Here is a 25,755-nt window from a genome sequence, read left to right on the forward strand (position 1 = left end):
TCAGCCAGCCCAGCCCCGCTGAGCCAGAAACTCTGCAGCCGTCTGAACAGCCCTCCAGGTGAGGGATTCTTCTGCAGGCTGACATCTGGGGGCCACTGGCCTCCACACACCAAGTATCCAGATAGGCCAGCCCATCCCAGAATGGTGGCTGGCCCTTTAACATCAAAAACCACAAATACAGGCACCGTCTTCCTCCATATCCTACTGTTCACTGACTTCCTTTTTTTCTTTACATTTATTTTCTTTATTGATTTGAGAGAGAGAGGAAGGGAGAGGGAGACAGATAGAAACAGTGATGAGAGAGAACACCGACGAGCTGCCTCCTACATGCCTCCCACTGTGGAGCTGGCCCACAACTTGGGCATGTGCCCCGACCGGGAATCGAACGGGTGACCTCTTGGTGCATGGGTCAACGCTCAACTACTGAGCCACACTGGCCGGGCTGACTTCCTTTTTTCTCTCCCAACCTCTGCCTTTAGTCTGCCCGCAAGCATGGCCTGTATGGAGGAGCCAGGGGCCATGAATCCATCTGATCACCTGTGGCAGCAGGTGACATGGGACCACCTGTTGTTTCAGCTGGGACCGCTGGGACGAAGAGTCTCCGCGCCCAAAGCTGCAGGCTGCCAAGGGGCTCCGGGCTGTGCAAATCTACTCGGAGCTTCTGCCCGGCCCAGCTCCCAGGCCAGCACCGGAACCGGCCGTGCCAGCCCATTTCCCCTCTCGACTCTTGGGGTGCTTCTCAAAGCCACTGGAAACCAGGTGGTTGTCCCAGTGAACCCTAGAGAAGCCCAACTTCCTACTTGCCTCAGAACAACAACTTCAAAGCCGCTTCACATGGTTTCTGGCTCCAAAGCCACGCAGAGATGATGGATCACAAAGAAGAAATCAGAACCATATGGATTTCATATTCAGCAAAATAAACAGAATTACAGCATCAGGGTTGGGTCCAGAAACCAGGGGGCTGTGCGTCTGGCCCGGAGCCAAGGGTTGTGGCCCTCAGCACAGGCTGGGCTCCCAGCCTCTCCTCCCCACGCCTCCTACAAACGGTGCCAGCAGCACCCGGAGAGCTGGCCCTCCCTGCCGAGGGCTCTGCCTGCAATGCCGTTTCGGCTGACATTTCCGTGTTTTATTGAGTTTTTATATTGTCTTTTATGGTGCAGTTGGAGATTGTTCGGCTTCTTTTCGAGCTTCTTTCACATACACACAAGCACTGACAGGAATACTGGGCCAATAATGACAGCGTGACAGCTCCAGGAGGGTGTGGGGGCAGCAGCGGTGGCACCCACCCCCTTTGATACTCGGTTCCTTCCTCGCAGAGCCAACCACGCGGGGTGTGCCCACTCCCAACCCGACACTCATCACAGAACAGAGACACTCCTCTCCCAGTTTCTAGGCAAACTCTGGCATTCCACACAGCCAGGGCTTCTGAACCAGGGGTGACTGCCCACAGGGGACATTCGGCGATGTCTGGAGACATGGGCTGGTTGCCATGACGGGGGCCGAAGACGCGGGCAGGTATATCAGTTTCCAGTTGTCGCTGCACCCAGTTACCACAAACTCGATGGCTTCAGACAAGCACACGAACGTATCATCTGAGGTTCTGTGGTTCAGAAGTGGGGCTCCCTCGGCTAACCTCACGGTATGGGCAGGGCTGCATTCCCTGTGGAGGCTCCGGGGAAGAATCTGTTTCCTTGTCTGTTCCAGCTTCTAGAGGCCGTCTGCATTCCTAGGCTGGTGGCCCGTCCTCCATCCTCAAAGCCAGCAATGGTGGGTCAAGTCCTCTCCACTGCCATCTCGGTTCTCTGTCTTCCTCCACGTACGGGCCCCCTGTGATCGTACTGGGCCCACTGGATAATCCAGGATAATCTCCCCGTCGAACAGTCAGCTGATTTGCAAACTTCATTCCACATACGAGCTCAGTTCCCCTTGCCATGCAACCCAACACTCACAGGTTCCAGAGGCTAGGACATGGGCATCTTTTGGAGGAAGAAGGGGCAATTACTGTGCCCACCATAGAGGGCTCCTGGCATCGAGTGAGTAGGGGCCAGGGATGCTGCCAAACATCCTACAATGCACAGGACTGTGCCCACAGCAGTATTTTCCAGCCCCAAATGGTAACAGTGCCAAGGCCGAGAAGCCCCGACACGCCCCGACACTGACCGTGTCTTGTTGATTCCTAGTGGCCGAGCCTCCAGTCCATTTCCACAGAGAGGCCGCCTGTTGTACTTCTGGAAATCACAGAGAAACTCTGGCCCACAGTGAAGGAGCAATTTAAAAAATTATTCTGTTAAATATGTTCACGTAGATTCTGTAACTCTTCCGGAACCATCCTCAAGTGATCCTTCTCTGATACACAGAAAATGTACACAGATGTTAAAAACGCAAAGTGCATCTTGCTTACAGAAGGCACATGAACACATAGATCATTTATGTCTTTATGTGAATAACTTCAAATAACAGGCTAATTCTGGTTGGCGGCCGGGTTGCATTTGGTCTCAGAAACCCCTGAATTAGCCAGGCAGAGCTGCTCGTCCCGTGTCCCGTGTCCCGCGTCCCGCCCCCTCCCCTTGCTGGTCGCTGAGCCACCACTGGCAGACGAACACTCCTAATGCCCAGCAGATCTCAGGCCCCACACCAAAGGCCCTCCTGCCCCAGAGCTCCTGCGGGTACTCAGGGGAGTCCTGCCTTCTGTGGGCGAGGTCTGCAGCAGCTGGGGCCGCCTGGGGGCCACCGCCTCTACTCAGGAGGCCTGTCCAGCCCTACAGGGAATAGGGGCCATCCCCCTGCAAAGGATGGTCCCTCGCAAATCTCCCCCTTTCCCCACCCTGTGGTCCTGTTTACTGGCTGGGTCAAAAGGGGTAGCAGAGGGTGACTCTGTGGTTTCACAGGAGCTCCCCTGCAGGACTGACACCACTTTTTTGTCATTCTGACAAAAGGAGACCCTGTTCCCTCCCACACCCATCAAAATGATGACCAGAGACACAGTGGCACCTAGTGTGTGTGTGTGTGTATATATATATATGCACCCATGCATGCATGCAGCCACGCGTGCACACAGCCACGCATGCATGCAGCCATGCTTGCACACAGCCATGCACTTTGTACCTGATAGCTCAGGCAGACCCCTGCTCTCCTGTGATCGCTACAGGGCACAGCAAGGTGCTTATTTAACTTCTCTGTTGCATTTATCCAGAGTTTTCTCCAAAGCCCCATCTCTGTCCCACAGCATGGAGGCACAGCTCCAGCCGTCTGGCATGATGGCTGAAACACTTTGGGGCTTGGGACCACCTGTGTCAAGACGTCGCCTGCAGAGCACACTGCATCCGGTCACAGATCCGTCTGACACATGCTCGCTGTGCATCTCCTACGCGCCAGACGCCCCTTCTGGGCCCGGAAACCACAGCAGCCAGCCAGGCGGAGGGCCTTGCCCACAGGGAGCTTGAATCCACAGGGAGAATGGCAAGGCCCCACTCGAAACATCTGTGTGCATTATCTCATCTAACATTCACACCAATGTTGGAGGCAGGTCGCCTAAGTTGTCTCCAGTTCCAGAAAATTCCAACCACAGCAGTGAACTCCTGTGTGACATTCACTCATTCAATCTTTGCCGCCCCTCTTGGGGTAGGTTCTGTAATAATATCCACTGCGGAGCAGGAACCCGAGGTTCGAATCTATAGCAGCTGGCACCGGGCCCCAGGTGGTGCTGAGGCTTGGTCAGGAGACAAGCCCAAGGTCACGCCCTTCACAGTCACCCTGAGGAGGACGGAGCTTGCACATCTGGCTCCGGAGCTCCTGGGCATCCCCTCACCTTTCACCTGCTCACCGGGACCGCTTCCCGACCGACACTTAGCACAGCTCACGCTCTGGTCACCCTCCACGGCCCCAGGCTCCTGTAGGACACCGGGCCCAGGGCTCCCACTTCCTAGGGGCGGGCAGGGGCAGAGGAAGGCTGCAGCCACAGCAGTCCCTTTGTTGCTGTCCCCTCAGTGAGTCACCACCCCCCAAAGACCATTGCTCAAGAGAGCCCCTTGTAGTGGGAATGCTCACCCCACTTCCCTTTTCCATTTCTCGGCACTGCTTTCCCCAGATCCAGCGTCAGTCACGTAAACACCAAGTTCCAAGATGCTCCGACAGTGGGACTTCCCACACGAGTGTCCAGCAGTGGCAGCTGCTGCAGCTTCTGGGCACGCTCCCTCAGCCCTCCTCTGGGGCCCCCCGAGTCAGCCTCTGCTCCCCCACCACATGGGGGCTCGGGCTGCTCTCACACCTGCGATGCCCGTGAGGCGGCGGAAGCCGCAATGGCATGCTCTGCCCGTGCCCTGCATTCCCGAGCACACGGTGGTGGTACGGGGCGTGCAGACCACCCTAGGCTCCAAGGTGTTTGATCAGCCTCCGGAACCACCAGGTTGGCAGCGAACATTATCTCACTGGAGGGAAAAAAGGGGGAGGATGTCTTTGCAGATGTAATTAAATGAAGGGTCTCGGGATGAGATTATCCTGGATTATCCAGCTAGGCCCTAAAGGGTGTCCCAAGTGCCCTGGGAGACAGGGAGGCACAGGGAGATTGTACAACACACAGAAGAGACAGAGTGCACTCGGGGAAGCAGAGACCGAAGTGACGTGGCCACCAGCTAAGGGACGCCGCAGCCACCAGGAGCTGGAAGAGGGTGCGGCAGCTGCTGTACCTGCCCCACACACGTGCAGCCCTGCTTCTGGTGAGAGCGCCTGATGTTCCTCTGGGGGAGGCCCCCCCCCCACCTCTTCAATGAGCAATTCCATCCCCCTGGCCATGGTGGCTAGTTCAGGGGTGACCAGGTGACCCAAGTCAGACATCTGAGGCTCAGTCCTTGGACTCTGGTTGGAATTACTGGGGAAAGGAAGCAGCATCAGGGTAGGGTAAGACCTGAAGCTGCTGACACCTTCAGGAGAAACCTCCCTGGGAGGGGAGACGATGCAGAGGCAACGGCTGGTGTGGAAGAGACAGAGGAAGGCAAAGAGAGACCACACCACGCCAACGCCGGAGGGCCGCTCACGGAATCACGGATGAAGCCGACACCCTGGGCATGTTTCAGTCACACCAACCCATCAATTCCCTTTTTGTCTGAAGCCAACTTGAGAGGGATTTCTGTAACACGCATTAGAAAGAGTCCTAGTGTTTCCTCTGGAGGTCCGGTACACCTCAGGAAATTTTTCCAACACCAATGCCTGGCAAAGTCCTGGGGGGGCTCCACGGAATCACGGGACCAGCCAGGCAAGTCGTGAGGCGCTGAGGGAGGAAACAGCAGCAGTGTGGGGAAAGGGCTCGGCCCAGAAGTCACGCAGGACAGCAGAGTGCCGAGCACAGCTCCGCAGGGCCGGCAGCCTTGGCAAGGGCCGTTCAGGCACCTTTGGGGAGCGGGAGTTAGGGGCCGTCTGCTCAGAGTCAAATGAAAATAACCAGACCACTCCCCACGTGCACTCTAAGTGCCAGTGACAGGATCTTGGGGTAGGTAGGTGCAAGGCACCTCTGTTTGGAAGCAGGAGGAGGGTGGGGGATTAGGGAGCAGGAGAGGTGCAGAGCACAGTCACTGAGTACACGCATTGGAACGCAGTCGGACTGAGGTTGGAGAGAGGGGATTGAGCCTGCCCAGCAGGTAGGGATGCCGAGGCACTGAAAGAGGACAAGAGGCTGACGCTTACTGACTCAGGCTGCTGTGATCCCGAGTTGCCAGAGGGGCTCTGGCCTCCCAGGGGTGGTGGTCCAGGCCAGGGGCACCTGAGAGAAGGGAGGGAGAGGCTGGGAACCTGCTGATGCAGGTGCTCACCCACAGGGGCCCGGGAGGTTCCCCCACCCCCACCACTGGAAGACAGAGGCTGGCCATGCCCACAAGGGTATCAGGGGGGACCTGGATCTAAGCTGGGTGGCTGCTGCTGCCACCCGCACAGAGGACTCGAGCAGCTGGGACAAAGTCCCTCGGCTCTGACCACATCCCAAAGCCCACGTCTGCCAAGGGGAAGGACACGCAGGGCAGAACCAGCTCTAGGGAAGCACCGTGATCAAAGCCAGACTGCTAACCTCCCACTGTGGTCTGTGGACCTGGATGGCAAAGCAATGCGGCACACTGGGGTTCCCGGAGCACAGGGGTTCCCCCAAGATGAGCCCTTCGGGAATGGACGCGAATGGTCTAAGGGGCTCGGTTTGAAACAGTTCCATTAATTTTAGGAAAGACCATACAGCTAGTACATAACGCCTGTGACATCGCTGTCATCTGCAAGTCGGCCACTCCTAGGTCAAGTCTCACAGTGTAGTGGGGAAGGAGGATGAGAGAGCCAGACCGCCCAGGTTCACACCTGGGAAACCTACGAGAACTCTCTGGGTACACTGGGGAATCCCACAAAATGGAAATAATACTTCTTGCGAGGATCAAATGAGTCAATATACAGAAAGCATATAAACTTGGCCTGTCCCTGGTATACTCCACAGCTTACTATCCTTTATAAAATGTGATGAAGTCCAGGTGGTCCCAAGCCTCCTCAGCCTCCCGGTTCACCCTGACCCCCCTCACTCCATGCGGATACGCATCTCATCGCTCGGAGCCCAGCGGGGGAGTCAGACAGAAAGGCCAGCAGGGCCCTGACCGGGTGCCTCCCTGGAAAGAGTCCTGCACAGAAACCTCAAGCCACCACCCTGCCCGTCTCAAGCTAGGGACGTCTGCCTCTGTGACCCTCAGATGGGGACAGTTCTCTGAGAACACAGACGGACAGTCTGCATGCCCTGGCTCCGCATGGCTGTGACCAGAGATGAGAAATCATCCCCTGGGCCCCGGCCAGGGAGCTCAGTTGGTTAGAGCGTCATCCCCAATACGCCAAGGTGGCGGGTTTGATCTCCAGTCAGGACACATGAGAATCAACCAATGAATGCATAAATAAGTGGAACAACAAATCCATGTCTCTCCTCTCTCTCTCTCTCTCTCTCTGTCTCTCTCTTCTTCCCTTCCTCTCCAAAATCAATAAATCAGTTTAAAAAATATCATCCTTCCATAACTGAGCTGGATCTCACGGAGAGAAGCGGATACCAACATCCCTTAACCTTGACATTGACCCCTGAGGTGTGGTCCCGTCACACTTGGTAAAGAGCTGGGGGTGCGGTGTCTCAGACACTTACTGTTCGCATCACTTACTGACAGACCAATCCTTCTGTCCACAAGCCTGCCCTCCCTCCACAGGAGTCGATATGCATATAAGAAAAACAAGAGAATGAACCGCTCGCCAAGCACCATTTCTCAGACGTGACGGAGGAGCCAGGGAATGAGGCTTGGGGACAGGTTGGCGCCTGGGGTCTGTCCAGCCCCAGCAGTGGTGCATTTGTGGCTTGTCTGCACTTTGGGGCATTGCCCACTGGATTTGTGCCATTTCTCAAAATGGGGGCTAAAAATGAAGAAGAAGTGGGCGTCAGATGTCATCCCTCTCTGGCTCGTGTCATAATTCTGAGCATGTGCAGCGAGGTCTGTCTGGACCCAGGGCAGGCAGCGCTATGGGGACAGAAGAGGGTCTCCCCACCCGGGGACCGGAGTGACAGCCAGGCAAAGGCTGGCTTGCAGGAATGAGGCGAGAAAATGGGATTTTGATGACACAGATAAAGTGTGGTGGGGCCAGAGCACAGTGACAAGTGACCTGAGAATCTCAAGGACAAGGGCTTTCCAGTATGCAGCATGTCCCAACAGGCCGTGCGGCTCGGCCTGCGAAACAGGAAAATGAGGAAGAGTGTGATCACTGCACAGGTAGTTCAGCGAACTCCCCTCCCCCCCCCCCAGGGGCCCCGTGCAAGGCTGCGACAGGCCTGTTCGTGTCCTGCAGTTTGAGGCCAAGGGGTACCCCTCCCCAGCCAGTGTGGGCTTGGGTCTTTCAAGTAACAATCCTGGAGGTTAGAACAGTTCCCATTTGAGCCGACTGTCCGGGTACAGGGCCACTCTGTTGTCCCCGAGCACCTGGGGATAGCCTGGGTGTAGGCCACAGCCTTGAGACGTAAAGCGTGGTCCACAAACCAGCAGCGTTCAGCTTCCCACAAGTGCAGCCTCAGCCCCTCCCAGACCTCTTACAACAGAATCGCCCCAGGTGAACTGTACAAGTGTTACTGATTGGGAAACACTCACTTGCCGCATCAAGGCTATTTACCTGCACAAGGTAAATCTCAGGGCACGACCATGTACTCATCAAGCTCATAACAGCTACCTGGGCAGCTGAGGAATTTATAAGCGGTTTCAGTTTAGGCAACTCCCAATGACTTTTCCCCCATTGAATCCAAGGCTGCAGGTCCCTCCTTCGTTCCCTAACTCACAGATCAACCAAGGCGATCAGATTAAAATGTCTCTCCGTAGCTGCTGAACCTGATAGAGTAACGTTTCAGGATTTATTGGCCCATCTGTTCACTTATTTATTTGTTTGCCATGCTACGTCAAACAGTGATAGGGCACCTACTACATGTCAGACCCTGAGGATGAGCAGATTAATGACCCGCCCGGTCCCGGGAAGAATCTGCCCCCTGTGGGAGAGAAAGGTGGCAGACAGGCAGTCACAGTGCAGAGCGCAGGGCGCGCGGTGCTAAGGGAAAACCAGGGGTCCATCCAGGAATGCTTCTCGGAGGAGGCACTGTGTAGAGGGCATCGCTATGCCCTGGCTGGTTTGGCTCAGCGGTGAGAGCGTCGGCCTGCGGTCCGGAGAGACCCGGGTTCGGTTCCCGCTAAGGGCATGTACCTCGGTTGCAGTTTGTCCCCGGCCCTGGTTGGTCGTGCGGGTGGCAGCCACTCGATGTGCCCCTTTCATGTCGACGTTTCTCTCTCTCTCTCCCTCCCACTCTATCTCTCTATCTGAACAAAAAATGGGAAAATGTCCTCGGGTGAGGATAAAATAATAATAATAATAATAATAATAAATAATAAAGGGCATCACTATGACATGCTTTCCCTTTACCAGGCTTTTCCTCTTCGCTTTTTTTGCTCCTTCCTGTCTTGCATTCTAGTGGATTAACTGCATTTTCTTTATTCTCCCTCCCACACCCACAAATTTGGCATTTATAGGGTCTATTTCTACTACTTAGTTGGGTACACTGACATTTTTAACATGTACACTTGACTTCAAGCATAAAGTTAATCAATAGCTCTTTTCTCCTTCTGAATAATACAAAACCCTGGGGCTCCACCTTCGATCCCTCCCTCCCTCTGAGGTGCAGGAAGCATCGAGCTACTGAAGGCGCTATTTTCCCACCAGTCTTGAAACGACCTGGTTATTAGCTGTCTCCTGTCACCGATCACTTTCCAGAAAAAGAAAGAATTCCAAATTGACTCAAGAGGAAATAGAAAACCTGAAGAGATCTGTAACCTTCAAAGGAATTGATCCAGCAGTCTACCTTAAAAACTGTGATGGGTCTGTTTGGTTTTGCAAACAAGGTTTTTCAAAGCCTGAAGCAAAGGACAACGCTTATACAATCTCTTTCAGAAACAGAGAGAAAAACACTCATTTTCATTTAAAATACCCTGATCCCCAAATAACAAAATATATAAGGAAAATATAACCTCACAGGGCATAGGTGTAAAAATCCTAAACACACATTAGCAAATTCTGGGAATAGAGGGATATTAAACCATCCAAAAACTCCTTAGTTAAAACTTACCCTATTAAAAGATTTTTTTTTAAATCCTCACCCAAGGATATTTTTCCATTTATCTTTGGACAGAGTGGGAGGGGGAGAGAGAGAGAGAGAAACAGCAGTGAGAGAGAAACATCAATGTGTTGCCTCCCACACGACCCTGACTAGGGTCGGGGACTGCAACCGAGGAATGAGCCCTTGACTGGAATCGAACCCGCAACTCCCTGGTCCTCAGGCTCACGCTCTAACCCGAGCCAAACCGGCCAGAGCAAATGATTATTTTTTAATAGGAAAATCTAGATGCGGGAAAAGAATCTGACAAAACTCAGCACCCCTTTAAAACTCACAAACTAGGACTAGAACAAAATTTTCTTAGTCCAATAAATGCTCACTCTCAGAAATAACAGTAAATGTCATACTGCCTGTAAGTCAGGAATATGACAAGGCTGCTCGCCACTCCTGCTTCTTTTCCACACTGTGCTGAGGATCCCACAACACAGTAAGGCAATAAAAAGACATAAAAAAAAGAAAGAAAGAAAAAGAAACTGACATCTTCATCTAATATAACTGCCTACCCAAAACATCCAAGAAATTCTACAAACATTCAGAACTAATATGACAGTTCGAGATCTATTTATAAAAACAAACAGTATTCATTCCTAAATATTAACAACAATCATAAAACATAATACTTATGTTTGAAATGGATGGCTAAAAACAGGTAGTTTACGTCCACACTTTCCTGAAATCCCATTGGAAATGACTGGGGGACGGGGGGTTGGGTTGGGGGGGGGGGATTGGTACAAAGCCACAAAGAGAAAAAACAATGAAATGAGAATTGACAGTAAATGAGATATATCCACAAATTTTTAGACAACTGAAAACAAATGGATAAATGATAATGACTCAGCATAGAAGAGAAAACAAATCCTCATGACTTCAGAGGCAGATGTCAACAAAACACAAGCCAGTTTACAATACAGAACTTCAGAGAGGCCCAGGAAGACTCACAGGCACAAGGAATCTACAGGGTGGAAGTTGAAAAAGGAGGTGGGGGATTGCTTCTTAGATCACACCCTACCTCTGACCACCAGGCGACTCCCACCACCCACCGGGCAGGAAGTAGCAGACTCAGAGGGAAACACTTTCAGGAACACCTAGAGGACAGGGTGAGACATGTTCATGAATACAGGTCAATTAGGCAACCGATTACCCAGGGCAGGTTTAAGATAAGACCCATCTCTTTTCCCGTAGTTTATTGAAGGATGTGCTTCAACAAAACAAAGGAGAAAACCAAAACAGAGGAAAATGTGAGACCACCCAAGAAGTGGCAAAAGCAGAAGAGAAGCAAAAGAAAGTAATAGGATGATGGTGAAGGAAAGTCCCAAGATGAAAGCTGACCATCGACCTGAAGACAGGCCAAACCAGAGCAAATAGAGTCTTCTATCACTAGTGAAAAATAACAGCCTTGATAGATTACTTCCTGTGTTGACAGGATTCAAGGGAGTTTTACTGAAGAGTCTGCTGAAGAGTCTGGGGGAAGAACTGGTACAAGAGATAGAAAACACCAGCAAAAAAACACCTAACTCTTTTTGTTTTTATTTATTTCTATTTCTTAAATTAACTAGGAAAAATAAAAAATTCTCCCATAAAAGAAGCAGAAACCAATAAGCAGTTGACCTATAGATGATTCACACAGACATACAATGTACATAAATACCAAACCCTAACATAATCAAACCTCATGGTGTCATTATTTTGGGAGGTGAGGAAAGGGGTATGCACATTGTCGGGGGGGGGGGGATGAGGGGGGCACAGAATGATGGTAGAAGAGCCAGGTTTAATGTCTTAATTTTCTACAATAAGACGTTCAATAGACAATGTGTGATACTGGGATGTGGGGTAAGAAATAAAAGCATAAATACACAACTCAATTACAACAGAAGGGTATACAGTCCACACGAGAGGTGCACCTCAAGGGCCCAGCTGGGTGACCAGGGAGGCTGTGCCACTGAACCCTACAGGACACCTACTATAATAGGCTACCCTAGGAAGCCTAGGAGACATAGAAACTCTACTTAATACACAGAAACAAACACAGGGAGGCAGCCAAAATGAAGAGACAAAGAAACATGTTCCAAATGAAAGAACAGAACAAAACTCCAGGAAAAGAACTAAATGAAATAGAGATAAGCAATCTAACAGATGCAGAGTTCAAAACACTGGTTATAAGGATGCTCAATGAACTTAGAATTTCAAGGAACTTCGTAAGAACATCAATGAACTTAGTGACGACCTCAAAAGCATAATAAAGAACCAGTCAGAAATGAAGAATGCACTGAAATAAAGAATAATTTACAGGGAATCAATAGTAGAGTAGGTGAAGCCAAGAAGCAAACCATCAATTTTGAATATAAGAAAGCAAAAAACACCCAATCAGAACAGGAAAAAGAAAAAAGAATCCAAAAAAATGAGGATACTGTAAGGAGACTCTGGGGCAACTTTAAGTGTATCAACATTTGCATCATGGGGGTGCCAGAAGGAGAAGAGAGCGAGAGCAAGAAATTGAAAACCTATTTTAAAGGTATTTGAAAAAATGACAGAAAACTTTCTTAACTTGCTGAGGGAAACAGACATACAAGTCCAGGAAGCACCGAGAGTCCCAAACAAGATGAACCCCAAGAGGTCCACACCAAGGTTAAAAACAAAGAGAGAATCTTAAAAGCAGCAAGAGAAAGGCAGTTAGTTACCTACAACAGAGCTCCCATACGACTGTCAGCTGATTTCTCAAAAGAAACTTTGCAGGCCAGAAGGGAGTGACAAGAAAGTGATGAAAAGCAAGGACCTACAACCAAGATTACTCTACCCTGCAAAGCTATGATTTAGAATCAATTGCTGTAAAAAGAGTTTACCAGACAAGAAAAAGCTAAAGGAGTTCATCACCACCAAACCAGTATTACATGAAATGTTGACGGGTCTTCTTGAAGAAGAAGAGGATTAAAAACAGTAGAAACAATAAAATGGCAATGAACACATATTTATCAGCAATTGAATCTATAAACAAAATGAGCAAGCAGAACAGAAACAGACTCACAGACACATAGAACTTTCTGCTGGTTGCCAGATGGGAGGGAGGTTCGGTGAAAAAGATGAAGGGATTAAGAAGTACAAATGACTGTTAGACTGAGGAACCTCACAGGGAAAGGGGGAGGGAGGGCGGGGAGAGAGAAACCAAAGGACTTCTATGCATATACGCATAACCAATAGACACAGACAATAGTGTGGGGAAGGCAGGAGGGGGGTGGGAGTGGGGAGAAGAAGGTCAAGGCAGGGAAAAAGGAGGGACATCTGTAATACATTCAACAATAAAGATAAGTTTAAAAATAAAACACAACCCAGAAGAAAAGTGAGTGAAGTGTGAACAGGAAACACACAGGAGAGGAGATCCGAACCACAAATACACACATGAAAATGTACACAACCTCAACTAGCAACGAAGGCATTGCAAAGAGAATTAAATCCAAGGTGCGATATCTCACACCCTTGGATGGCAAAAATAAGTCTGACATGTTGGCAAGGGGAATGGAAATTCTAACACTCTGTGGGTGGCAGTATATATATATATATATTTGCAAACCCTTTCTGAGAAAACATTGTGGCACTATTTAGCAAAACCCAAAGGTACATTCTCCAATACAGAAATTCTCCTTCTAGGTATCTAGCCCCAGAGGAACACTCACACAAGTGTACCACGAGATACTAAGCCCAAGGACAAAGTCTGTCCGTTGTTTATAATAAGCTAAAATGTCCACCCATAGGGCTAAACTGTGAAATATGCACATGCTAGAAAACTATGCAGCGGGTAAAACCATTTCTGTATGTTTTGATGTCGATACACATAAAAATTGAAGGTATGAAAAAAAGCGAATCGCAAAAAGATAAATGCAAGGTGAGATGTTTCTTGTCAGGTTAAAAACACACACAACAGCCCTGGCCGGTTTGGCTCAGGGGTTAGAACATCGGCCCTCAGACCAGAGAGACCCGGGTTCAGTTCCCACTAAGGGCACGTACCTCGGCTGCAGTTTGTCCCCGGCCCCAGATGGGGTCGTGTGGGTGGCAACCACTCAATGTGTCTCTCTCACATTGATGCACCACCCCCCACCCCGGCTCTACCTGAAGATAAATGCAAAAATGTCCTCGGTTGAGGATAAGAACAAACAAGCAAACAAAAAACCACACAAAACTTTAGTGAATACTATTTTGAGTTATACATGCTGATACAAATTTTAAGCATGCCCTTGGAAAAGATATCCCAACCACAGAACAGTGGTTACCTCCAAGGAGACAACGAGAAAGGGAACAGAATTAAAGGAACAAACACACAAAGATTTTTAATGCCAAGTAATGTGTTATTTCTGATTGACATTTGACAAATGTTAATACTTGTCGAATCCAGAGATGTTGATAAGCACATGAAAAATGCTCAACACCATTAACCCTTAGGAAAATGCAAGTTAAAAGCACAGTGAAAAACTACTTCCTACTCCCTAGAATGGCTACAAAATAAATGTTGGCAAAAAGCTGAACAACTAGAAGTGCATGCACCGCGGTGAGCAAGGGCAGCGTGGAGCGGCCCCTTCGGAAAACAGTGTTGTCGTTTCTTATCAAGTTAAACACGCGCTTACCCTATCACCTCGCAATTTCGCTCCTAGGTATTTAAGCAACAGAAATGAGCACGTCTGAAACATTTGCATTACAATGCTCACCGCAGAATCATTCACAATAGCTAAAAACTGGCAACGACCAAAGTGTCCATCACCTGACAAATGGATGAGCAAATCAGAGCAGACTCAACTCGTGGGATCAACGTAGCAATAAAACGGCATGGACCGTTGATGCGATATCAACAAATCTCAGACATTATCCTGTGCAAAAGACATCACGGGTGCCTCCTGCATGATCCATTTGTATGAAACCCTGCAATAGGCAAAACTAATCTAGAGGATAGAAATCAGAGGTGGCCCGGGGAGATGAGTGGCAGAAGAGGAGAGACGGACTGCAAATGGGCAAGAGAGAACTTTCTGGAAAGATGTCCTATACTTTGATTAGAGTGCTTGTTACATGGTGTGTACATCTGTCAAGTCATTGACCTGTACATTTAAAATGGGTGAATTTTATTTTATGGTAAATGATAGTTCAGCATAGTTGATTTTTAAAAAAATGGATGGTAGATGCTCTGGCCAGTGTGGCTCAGTGGGTTGGGCGTTGTTCGTGCACCGAGTGGTTGCTGGTTCGATTCCGGTCAGGGCACGTGCCTGGGTTTCGTTCGGGCTCCATCCCCAGTAGGGGGCGGGCAGGAGGCAGCCGACTGATTTTTCTCCCTCATACTGATGTTTCTCTTTCTCTCTCCCTTCCTCTCTGTCTAAAACTCAATATAAATATTACTAAAAATACAAATAAAATAAAATATGGATGGTAGATACATTTGTTATAACCTCTAATTTCTCTAAACAAATTTTATTAACAAGTAAGTGGATTTTATAAAACACATTATTAATTATGTATATTGGGGAATGGTAGGCTTCAGGGGGAAAGAGAAGAACTCAGAAGGCTAATAACACTAAGTCGTATTTCTCCCCAGCGGGAGAGTGCTCGTGTGGCAGTCGGATTAGAAACCAAAGGGTTCTTGGGGATCAGCTGGCTCAAGGCTCTCGATTCCAGAAAGCAGCTCACAGGAGATCTGCTCGGGAGCAGTGTAGCAGACATTTGTTGCTGAAGCTGCCCAGTGTCCCGGACCCATCCCAACAGCACCCACTTCTTTTTTAGGGAATTCTCTCTCCCCCACTGGGCACTTCCTCTGTGAGGCTATTCATCCAGGCGCCAGCCCTCCCGTTACAAATCCAAAGGGGTCCCAGGCTGCTTCTCGGTGTTTCGAGGGGCAAAGGTGTGGCCCACACGGCCTCAGGAGCTCTGCAGACAGGGGCGGAGACAGGAGTGCACCCATCGCACCCCAGCAAACCTGGCCACGCCGTCTGTGCTCTAAGGCTGTGCCTGCACCCCCACCTCTGTCTCACTCAGCTCAGCACCTTGCTTTCCGCCTGTGTTCAGGGCTGCCCAGCCTCTGCCCGTTCCGGGACCTCCCTTCCCACTGTGCGGTCCGCTCCGCTCTGCTTGCATCAGCTGGATTCCAGTTTTGATGTCTGCAAGCACAGCACCCTGTGACACATCACCCAAATGACACAAGGCAGACCAGGCCACAGCCCAGAGTTCTGAATTCTAGACGGCTGCCCCCGGGTGTGCCCGCCGCCTGGCTACCCGCTCAGCGGCCGCGGGGAGAGGGAACCAAAGAGAATGATCACTTACGAAGTGAGATGCCAAGTACTTTGCCATGCTTTAATCCAGTCCTCCCCGTACTCTAGCAAAGGAGGGATAATCCCAGTTTATCTCTGCAGACACCGAAGAGGAAGAAAAATATTTTTTCAAAGTTACAGAGCTCCCAGGTGACAGAAAAGGCACTTGAGTCAAATCTGCCCAACTTCCAAGCCTAGTTTTGTCACCGCATCATACTGCCACACCTCAACAAAACGGTGGGTCTCCTGCTTCTACTTCATAATTAGGTCGCGGAAAATGCAAAGGAGGCAGCGGAGGCCTGACTGGATGTTGGCTGTACCTACAAAGTAGTGAGAGGTCAACTGTGTACACGGAGCCAGGACACCCAGCCAGGAGAGAGGGACGCTGGGCGGGGTGGCCGAGGGGGCCGAGGAGCACACTGCAGCCTTGGGGAGAGCAGATGTGACGGGGGACCAGTGTGGGAAACAGCCATATACCAGAGCAGGGGAAGTGAATTCTTTCTGTTTTGAAATGAATACAGGTTCACGTTCCCCTGGCAACGGAGCATGCTCACTGCCGTCCATACCTGTGACGGAGTGACTCACGTTTTTGGCATTGCACTAGCCCAATCCGGTCATTAGCTCATCAGCCTAGAACGTGTGCACTCTCCCGCGGAGAGCACCTGGGAGGACGAACAGCATCCATGTGCGTCCCCCTGAGGGTCTGGGAGCAGGGATCGTGTCTCCTTTGCTTCTGCACAGCCACTAGCTCGTAGGAATGCATCACAGCGGCTCAGAGACCCACAGAGAGGGCAGTGCTGCCACAGAGACCCAGCGCCACGCCCCCTGAGAGAAGAGGAGTCCTCGAAGCTGCAGGGACCCCACCAGACCGACCTGGAGAAGCCGAGTGGCTCCCAAGTCGCTCAGTGATTCCATCGACCTAACCAAGGGCCTTACAGGCACCAGCAGACACTCCCAAGGGTCCGTAAAACCCAGGGGTTACATGAAGGGTTTGTTTTATCCTCTCAACAACGGAAAACCTGTGGGTGGTTCCTACTTAGTTTCTTGAGAGTCACTCAGGAGGTGTGGGTGTGCATGGGGAAAGCCCAGAGGGGAACCCATCAGGGAAGGAGACCCAGGAGCAAGGAGACACCCCACCTGCCAGATTTCAAAGTGACCTTGGCCTGACCTCGGCCTGGCCTCCCAGGAGGTACACACAGACGCAACAGCACCACAGGGGTTCAGCTTCCCTGACCCCACAAAGCGAGCAGTGTCGCCCCAGAGCTGTGATTCCTGAAGAAGGGGACAGGAGTCTGAGGGGTCTTCACCATCAGCACCGCCTCAACGGCACCTGTCGCGAATGGTTCCTACGGGAGCAGGGCCTGTGTTGGTCCCTGCACAGCAAGGGACGTGTCAGCTCCTGGGACGTGGGAGCCAGTTGTCTGCACTGGTGTCTACACGGCTCACAGCACCCTGAGACGCACTTCACCCCTTGCAGAGATTCAATAAAGGTTCACTGAATTATGTCGAATAAATACACGAATGAAGAGGGCTTTCTGAACAATTCCCTCGAAGCGCATGAAGCTTGGGTCACTAAGCAGAGGACCTGCCTCAACAAGCCGCCAGCGGCCACCGCTGAGCTCAGAAAGCAGGTGCGGCTCGGTCCAGGGGCGATGGGACCGCGGGCCTCATGTGGGAGCACTGGATTCGAATGCACTTCTCACTTCCGAAACCCACAGTCCCTAAGAACCCTCTAGAAAGAGAGTAGTTGACAATGATGAAAGGGTGCATATTAGGAGGTGTTTTCAGGGGGAAGGGAGGGAGGGACTCAAGCCTGGGGCTGCTGCCTGGACGGTCCCCTGGGCAGGAGGGCCGCTGCCGCTCCACTGACTCCACCTGACTCCGAAGACGCAACTGCGCCTCGGACAAGTTCAGCGGGGAAAAGGGGAAAAGGCTGTGCCTCCTTAGAAAAAGAATCAGTGGCTCTGTCGGGGGTCCCAGGGAGGTGGGCCACGGTCTGAAGGAGGGAAGGAGGGGTGGGTACCAGACTCCAGGCAGCCTGGCTGCTGCCGACCACCCTTCTTGGCACTAACGTTCCGATATTCTGGGCCCCTAAGCTGAGGGGACGACAGGTTCAGAAAGAGGGGATCCAAATGTCCCAACACGTTCCTGGGCCCTGGCTGCCTCTCGTTAACCCGCGCAGGCCGGCGGCACTGACTGTCGAACGGTCTCCACAAGCTCAGCTGGCGCTCTGCAGGGATTCGCGGGGACTGCTCACGGCCCGTGTCTCTCACAGAGACATAAATCATCCTTAACGACGCAGGGCAGGTCGCCACACTGTCCTAGTTCTGAGCGGCTGCTCTGGGGGAGAAAGCGCGGGGAGGGCACCAGACCCAGACAGGCAGCGTCAAGTTCGGAGCAGGCAGCGGCGGGGACGTGCAGTGCAGTGTCTGGTGACAATCCGTGCAGGAGAGCGTGAGTGCAAATCCCCAGGCAGGCGGCATCTTCCCTGATCCAGACACCCAGGGACCTCTTCACCCAGCTCCCAGCACACGAGGGTCTGCAAGTGGGCGCAGAGCTCTGCAGCCAGGGCAGGGGGGAAACGTTTGGCCGATGTCTTCGGTGTCTTTACGATAAAATAAGCCACCTGCTCAGGGAAGCACAGCCACTCCTAGCACTGGACGAAATTCCTCCCAAGGGTTCAGAGAACGTGAACACGGTTTAAAAAAAGTAAAAGAAAAAAGACAACGTCTTTGAAGACCAAGAGTTTCATAGCGCCGTTGATGTTCACCCTTGTTGGAACCAAGTCCTTGAAAAGCCATCGCTGGGCATCAGCTTCCGGCTGCAGTTCCTACCACCCGGACGGCAGAGGCCTGGCTGACTAAACCTCCCGCTGGGGAGAAAACCAAGGAAAGGAGGCAGGATAGTGTAAATAATTCCTCATCTTTCATTACACGGAACCAATAGAGAGTGTTGAGGTTAATAAATCTTGAAACATCTCAGCATTTTGTTTAAAATTCTGGAAGTGACTGCTAGGAGAACTAAAAATACGACGCTGGACAGGGAGAAGTGGGGAGTGAGTTGCTTCACCTTCTAAGCCCTTTAGCACAATTTTACTTCTTTCTTTTTTTTTTATCCTCACCCGAGGACATTTTTCCATTTTTTGGTTCAGATAGAGTGGGAGGGAGAGAGAGAGAGAGACACATCGACGTGAAAGGGACACCTTGAGTGGCTGCCACCCGCACGACCAACCAGGGCCGGGGACAAACTGCATTCGAAGTACATGCCCTTAGCGGGAACCGAACCTGGGTCTCTCTGGACACAGGCTGATGCTCCAACCCCTGAGCCAAACTGGCCAGGGCAGCACAATTTTATTTCTGACCATGTGCACGCTATTGCTTTGCTAAAAGTAAAAATAGAGGATCTGAAACAGAGGATCTGAAGCTACAGTGTGGAAAACGAAGAAATAACCCACCAGAATGCGACACAAAGGACAGAGGGTGTTGTTATGGGGATAACCTTGAGTTTGCTCCGACTGATACACAAAAACAAATCTCTCCCAAGCGTCAGAACTATGAAGAACAGATCTCTGCCATACGCCTCACAACCCACAGACACACAAGCACATTGCCCCCCACGGGGGCACCCCAAGCAGCCCCTGAAAACCCGGATGAGACCAATGAGGGTGGCTTCCTGCCCTGACTCCTTCACGTCAACTGCCTTTCATGGAAATTCAATCTGCCTAAGAACGTAGGTCCGCTTTCCAACTCCACCATGCTCGCCTCAGTTACAGCCTCTCTTGGCTCTCAGAGCCCAGTGGGGGCGTGGAGAGATCCAGGCAGGCGACCCCACGACACCCAATGTCTCAAAGATGCTGCAGCATCTGCACAAAGGATGGCGACTTATCCTCAGGCACAAAATCACTGAGTTGTGAGGCCTTGGAGCTGGTTGGCGTCCTCGGTTTCCAGGGCGGGTCTGGAGTGCCCAGCTGGGAAGCGAGATTGGCCCGAAGTCCTGACAGTCTGGGGCAGCAGCCTCAGAACTGGGGCCCTGGGAGCTCCGATCCAGTCCTCCTTCACGATGTGGGGACCTCTAAACACTCTGGCGTGTGGAGCAGCTACTTGAAAAAAGGGGGTTCCCGTCAAGTGTGGAGTAAACCACGTCTCTCGGAGGATGGAACATCCTGGACCCAAACCCGACTCCCTACCCTCCACCAGACCTCTGTCTGCCTCAGCCCCAGCCCCGGCCAGACATCTCTCCCCGGGGCAGCAGAACTCTGCCCTCCTGGCTTTCACTGGGGCCACACCTGCCATTCATCCCCCACCCAGCAGCCAGGGTGAGTCTTCTCAAAGATCCACCCCAAATCATGACCCAAATAATCCACAGAGCCCACGAGCAGACTGGTGACGGCCAGGGGCAGGGGTGTGTGTGTGTGTGGGGGGGGGGGGCTATGGGCAGTGACTGTTGAAAGGGTACAAAGTCTCCTTTAGGGGTAATGAAAACGTTTTGGAACTAGACAAAGGTGGTGGTCACATAACACTGCAAATGTACTAAATTGCCAGTGAATTGTGCACTTGAAAATGGTGAATTTTATGTTAGGGGAATTTTATCATGGTTTTAAAAAAATCATGTCATGCTTCCAATCAAATCCCTCCAGGGGACTGCCACCTCCCTCCGAGGAGAAGTCCGTGTCCACAGTGGTGTGAACGGCCTCCCGTCGCTCCTCCCTCCTCCTTCCAGAGCAGTGGGGAGGCCCAGTGCACGCCCATCGCATGGCCCGTGCACACCCATTCCCTCCCCAGACCACCCTCACCTGACACACCCAGAGGCTTCCTCCCTCATCCTATTAGGGTCTCTGTTCAAATGTTAGCAAACCAAAGACCTATCCTGTCACCCCCATCTGAAATAGCACCGCTGCTACCCTCTGCTCTGTGACAGGAAACAGCACGTCCCTAGCCTGATACCACATCACATGGTTGGTTTTTGGTTTTTTTGTTTGTTTGTTTGTTTTTGTTTTATTGCATTTATCTTCAGATAGAGCAGGAGGGAGAGAGAGAAACATCGATGTGAGAGAAACACCTCAAGTGGCTGCCACCCACACGACCCCAACCGGGGCCAAGGACAAACGGCAATGAGGTACGTGCCCTTAGCGGGAACCGAACCCGGGCCTCTCTGGTCTGTGGGCTGATGCCCTAACCACTGAGCCAAACCGGCCAGGGCCACGTGGTTGTTTTTTATTGTCTGTTTTCTCCTGTAGAACCGAAGCAGTGAGGTAGGGACTTTGTTATAAACACCCAGCACCTGGGACAGGGCCCAAAGTGCCACAGGTGCTCACTAAATGTATGTTGAATAATGAATGTTCATTTGTTCAAGGTTCAAAGTGGTTTGACCAGGGATCACTTTTTCCCAAGGGCAAACTAGCAGGCAAGTGTTCCACAGGTGGACTTTGACAAACCCTCATTGTATCAGTCTACTACAGCTGCTATAACAAATACAGTAGACCCCCAGAGTCAAGGCAGATGTGACCCAAGACCCCTAGTGAACGCCTGAAACCGCAGATATTCCCAAACCCGAAAGATACTGTGTTTTTCCTGTACATACATATCTCTGATAAAGTCTACACTACTTGTGCACTTCGGGGTCATTATTAAGTAAAATAGGGGTTATCTGAACCCAAGAACAACAGTCTATCTGCAGAGAAGTGGGAACACATTCTCAACCCATGGACTAAGGGAGGAGGCATTTGGGTTCATCAAACCAGCTTGCAAATATGGGGGCACCTCTCTGGGACGATCTCTCCTCCAGGGTACAGAAGGCAGCCCACAGCTGTAGCCATGAAATGAAGGGGAACATGGCCCATGGCCCCGGGCTGCAGGCTGTTGATCACTAACCCGAGGCAATGGTCAGCCGCCTGCCACCCCTCTTCTGCATCCTGGATCACTCCCAAGTCCCCACGCAGGCCCCAACTCGTGTGACAAACCACATTTTTCCACAGAGACAGCCGCTAATGCCTCAAATTCAACACGTTCGAAATCAAATTCCATTCCCAAACCACTCCCTGCCATATATTTATATTTGTGTTTATATTTATATTCCTAGCTCCTAGAAACCCAAACCCCAAATCTAATATCTTTGATTTTTTTCCCATTTATCAAATTCCCCACACTCAGTCCCTTCCAAAATGGTCTTTAAAACAGGAGTTTTACAGAGCTGTTTATTTTAACCCTCCGTCTGAACGAAGTCCTTCAGACCAAACCCCAGGTACCAGCTTCCAGCTGCAGTTCCTACGCCCAGGCGCTGGGGGGAGCCTGCTAGAACAGGGGGTAAAATAAGAAGAAAACTACCACATTTGGGAGAAAGGTAAGGCGAGGACCTCCCAAATCCTGTAAGGAGGGGAACTCCCAAGTTCTATCTGTTCAACCACCAAGATCTCTCCAGATTTTCTCCCCTCACTGGTGTGTGCACTTACGGCACCCAGGACAAAACCCACAAATCCTTCAAGGATCTTCACCTTTTCGGTGAACCAGTGGTGAACATCTGTTGATTCTGCCTGCCCATCCTCACGCCACGAGCACCCCATTTTCCTGTGGGGAGCCACACCTCTCCATTCAACACTACCCCACCTCCCAGGCGCAGGGCTGGGCCCATTCACCAGCCACTGAGCACTTTCTGTGCCCCGGCCACAGTGCCTAGTTCTGAAAAGCCACCTGGTTCCATGGGGCTTCATTTCGGGACCTGACGGACGAAGCAGCTCTCTTGCTGATGTTTTCAAAGCCACGAGGACGCCGGCCCGAAGCTGCCAGAGTCTTCAACCTGGGATTGGCCTAACGCGGGGGAAGCTGGGCAGTGAAGCGAGAATGAACTGTCCGGACATCTTGGTCAGGAGAGGCACACATTCCCTTCTTAGCAGTAAGTGCCCCTCTGAGGCAACACCTTCTCTCCCTCATCCTCTGGCCCCACCCACCCTCGGCCCTGCCAGAGCAAACCTTTCCTAAGTCAATCAAAACAAACCCTGTTCAAGCACGTCCCCTCCTTGAATACGCAAGCACCCCTTGGTCCCTGCTGGGCTCCCGCCGACGCCTGGCCGGGCTTGCCCTTCCCTCTCCGGCCTCTGGGAATCCTGTCCCTTTAGAGTAGATGCCTTCTCTTCTGCGAAGTCCTCTGCACCCTTCGAGCCCTGTAACACTCGGACAGGTTTGCTGCAGGTGCTGGTATAGGTCTCCCCTACGAGACTGCAAACTGAATGGCAGTGGCCACCCGCTCTCCTCTCTGCAGCGTGCCCAGGAGGCCCTCGGCAAACGCGGTCTTCATGCGCTGGGGGCCGGAGGCCAGCAGAGGTGAGGCCCGCCCCCTTGGGCGCTCAGACAGTCGGGGCTCGGCCAGGGTCCTGGGACGCCCAGAACTTGCTGGGCGTGTAGATCAGGAGGAGGAGGGGCACTGGGGCCGGCGCCAAGCCCTGGCCTGGGCGAGCTCATGGGCTCCCTCCAGGGCTGCTTTCTTTTCCACACCCCTCCAACCTCGGAGCTCCAGGCCTTTGGCCAACTCAGCAGGTAGGCACAGCAGGTACACACTTGGCCACTTCCAGCCCTCACCCCAGGTCTGGAGGGACCCACTTCCTTTTGTCCAAGAGACCCTGGGGAGCCCTGAGTTCCTGTGAGGGCCCAATGTTCCCCTTCACCGCACACTGCCCCCCTCCCCAGGGAGCTCTTCCGAGCGGCTGGGCACCGAGCACGGGAAGGAACAGCAGCCGGGCCAGTGAGAAATGCCGGGGGACCTCCCCCAGGGCCAGCCTGGCCAGGAAAGCGGGAGGTGGCCTCCTCAGCTGAGGCCAAAGGACTCTCCCAACCACAACTCCCCGTCCAGTCCTGACAGGTGCATCCGCCCCTTGCCCGGGCCCGTCATGCTGCCCTCTAGTGACTTTCCTGCTCAGGTCTTTACCTGCAGTCACTACACAGAATGAACCTACCAGGCAGGGTGGTCAAGTGGTCCAGGTACCACATGGGAAGGAAACCTTCATTTGGCTGAGGCCAGGGCCTCTTGTCCCAGTGACCAAGACGGTGGAGGAAGAGTCAAAGATGGGGGTCAAGAAGGAACAAGGGTCAACTCGGGGCTGTGGGAACCACACGCGCCCCCGTCCCCCATCCCCCACCAGGCACTCACCCCTCCTGAATATAAATGATCAAAAAGGGTTAACTAAGGGGCAGAGTCGTGGCCACGGGCATGGAGCCGAGCAGTGGGTACCCGACGTCCACCAGCTGCTCCCGGGACCTTCCGGAAGGCCTTCCTCGTGCTTGTGAGACAGGCCTGCGGGATTTGATGATCTATCTCTGAGGCCCCTTCCAGCATCGCTGTCAGTGAGTCACTGGAGAAAGCAGAGGAAGCTGGGACACGCCAGGCCAACCCTCCCTCTGCCACACCCCTGTTTACCAAATAGTGCTTGGGCCACCCGCCCACTTCAGTCGGGGCGCACTCATTCCTCGGGGGCCCCTGGAGACCGGGCCCACAGGGCCGGGCCATGCAGGCAGCCCTGCTGGGTTCCCCCGTCACCCGAAGCCCGAGCAGACAGGGACTCTGCAAACCTCTCTGACCAGTGAGAAATTCAAACACGGCCACAGTCGAGCAATCTGAGAGGCGTCATCTTTCCACGGCCCTGGGTGGACTGGGCAGCTGTCTGCCTCCTACCCTGGCGCTCAGGCAGGCTGCCCTCCACACAGGTGCTGAAAGTGAAGAATGAACTGTTTCTTTTTTTTTTTATCCTCACCCGAGAACATTTTTGCATTTATCTTCAGATAGGGAGAGAGGGGGGAGAGAAACATCGAGTGGCCGCCACCCACACGACCCCAACCGGGGCCGGGGGCAAACTGCAACCGAAGTACATGTTCTTAGCAGGAACCGAACCCGGGACTCTCTGGTCCTTGGGCCAATGCTCTAACGGCTAAGCCAAACTGGCCAGGGCTGAACTGTGTAATTCCTCGTCCAACCTATTTCCCCCGTATTCTTGCTTCAGGCAGCTGAGTTGGATGGTCAAGGAGGAGCTGAAGCCTCTCACACCCTGCAGGCCCAGTGAGATGGAGACGCCCAGCACAATAGGAAAGAGCCGCTGGGCAGGACAGCCCGTGCAAACATGCCACATACATGGCACTTGATTCTGAAAAGAACACGGAATCTCCGTGGTTTTTGCAGATCAGTCGCCTGGGGTGCACCACCAGAGTGTGTGCCAATCCATGCAGCGCCCTCTGCCCAGTCTTTCTCCCAGAGCCACGCTCTCACAAACCTAACACCAGACCCGACAGTGCAATTAACTACCTTCCTTCCAAACTCACTGCAAACCCAGCTTCCACTTATCCCAGAGGCCACGGCAGGGACAGTGAAAGGCAGGACTTGCCTCTCCTCTCCTGCTGGGCCTGAGGAATATTCTTAGCTTGAGTCCAGCCCCTCGGCACCGACACTGGAGACCAGGGAAGGAAAGAGAGTGAAGAGGAGGTTGGAATCCATTTATTTCCTTCCTTTTCAGTTCCAATGGCTCAGAAGGCGGAAACAGAAACTCCTGTTTGAAGGAACGCTTGGTGGATTATTCAGGTTTAACTGAGGTTGGCATGAGTCATTTATAGGGTTCGCTGCAGCCTTGCCTTTTGAGATTAATTGTCATTATATTTCTAGCCCAACCTGCAACTGTGTCTCCTGTGAGCCCAGATGATCACAATCTTGCTGTCAAACTCCTCAAAAGAAGGGCCTCTACCTGCCTGCCTTGGTGTCCTCACTACCGTGTCCTCTGCTTAACGACTCTGCATGGATATGAGC

At 52.1% G+C, this 25,755-nt stretch overlaps 1 protein-coding gene across 1 annotated transcript in view; it reads right to left on the minus strand.

Moving 5' to 3' along the window:
• The window catches only part of GAS7 (growth arrest specific 7), a 188,958-nt gene that overhangs the window by 112,057 nt on the left and 51,146 nt on the right, over positions 1-25,755 (minus strand). The gene's annotated exons all lie outside the window — the stretch shown is intronic.

This window comes from Molossus molossus, unplaced genomic scaffold (genome assembly GCF_014108415.1).
Source record: "Molossus molossus isolate mMolMol1 unplaced genomic scaffold, mMolMol1.p scaffold_m16_p_19, whole genome shotgun sequence".
Classification (NCBI taxonomy): domain Eukaryota; kingdom Metazoa; phylum Chordata; class Mammalia; order Chiroptera; family Molossidae; genus Molossus; species Molossus molossus.